This window comes from Myotis davidii, unplaced genomic scaffold, assembly GCF_000327345.1.
Source record: "Myotis davidii unplaced genomic scaffold, ASM32734v1 scaffold333, whole genome shotgun sequence".
NCBI lineage: Eukaryota > Metazoa > Chordata > Mammalia > Chiroptera > Vespertilionidae > Myotis > Myotis davidii.
In genome coordinates, this window is record NW_006285266.1 from 1,282,899 (window position 1) to 1,284,630 (window position 1,732).

The window sequence follows — 1,732 nt, forward strand, 5'->3', positions numbered from 1 at the left end:
TAAGGAAGAAAGATGTAAATACACAAACCAAGTTTTCCTAATAAAGTAGGTTTAGGCGCTGATTATAAGGTTCGTCTTTAAAGTGAGAAGGATATTTGCAGCACCTCGGGACTCAGAAACAAAACACACATGATTCTATCTCTTTATTATTCAAAGACCTTCAACTACAAACAAGCCATCAATACTATAGAAATGGAAATAATTATCGTAACCTATTCTCTTTTTCAAAACCTAAAGAAAATAACTACAACAGTTTCCCTAGGATCGAGTAGGCTACCTTTGGTCTACACATTATGACATTAAAAAAGCATATTTTAAAATAAGTATTTTTAACCCACAGTTCTTTAAAAATATGTTTTAAAAATACATTCTCATTGATTTCAGAGACGAAGGGAGAGAGAGATAGAAACATCAATGATGAGAGAGAATCATTGATCGGCTGCCTCCTGCACGCCCCACACTGGGGATTGAGCCCGAAAGCTGGCCTTATGCCCTGATGGGGAATCAAACCCTGACCTCCTGGTTCATAGGTCGACACTTACCACTGAGCCACACCAGCTGGGCTAAAAGTATTTTTTAAAGTGAGAAATTCAACAACACATTCCTATGCATGAACTATTTCTTCCTCTATTATGAAACATCATTCTGCTTTGATTTAAAAATATTTAGGCCTCCAGGGCTCAGCAGGAGTGGGGTGAGTGGGGGGTGATGGTGGTGATGGTGATGATGGTGATGGTGGTGATGGTGGTGGTGGTGAAAGGGATAGATAGGAATGTGTTTCTGAATCTATGAAAATATGTTTTAAGGGGAGAGAGGAATACAGCAAAGTAGTAAAGGATGGTATTCCAGTATTCAGAGGATGCCAAAGTTACTTCTAGAAAATTGTCACTGGGAATACAGTACAAAAAAAAAAAAAAATTCAAGAATTTAAGACCGATGGGTCCCCAGGGCTTCCACAACAGTTGATCAGACACTTTCCATGGTGTCCTAACAAATTTATCGTCCAAAAAAGGTCATAGTTGTCTGTCAACCATTTATCCATTTGCTATTCATCAGCTGAATATAATCTCCAGGCTTCTATTTATGAGATGATACATTCCTTAGATACCTTTTCCGTGTGCAGTGACATGCCAAGCTCAGTCACACTCCCCATGCAGTAAGCAGGAAGGATTGCACATATTTTAAAGCAGGGAGTGCTAGCGTGGCTGCATTTTCCTGCCCTGGTGGGCACAGCCCTCCCCACTGGAGTCACTCGCGAAGAATCGCGTCCTCTCACACCGCCCAGGGGGCAGGCGACGCCAGCGGGTCCCGCAGGGCACCCTATTTTTAGCGTCTGGAGCTGGTCTTTTACAGTGCATTCCACGGCGTGACTAACTTCACCCGGGGAACCCAATAAGCATCCTGCGGTCCTCATCATTTTAAGCTCGGAAAGGAATTTTAAGCCTTTAAGTCTTAATCCTTTTTCCATCTTAACTTTAAATCTCTGCAACACGCAAATTTAAAAAGAAAGGTACTATCGCGGGAGGCGGGGAGGGGGACACCGGGTGGCTCTTGGCAACCACAGTGATGGGGGGCGGAGGGCAGGTATGAAGCGGGAGCCGAGCCCGGGTGGCGGGCAGGGGCCGCGCGGCAGCAGATGGGAAGGAGCAGGCGCGCAGAGCAGGCTCCGGGGACCCGGGGACCCGGGGAGGGACCGCTCCGCCGCGGGTCCCCTCGGGAGGGAGAAATTGGA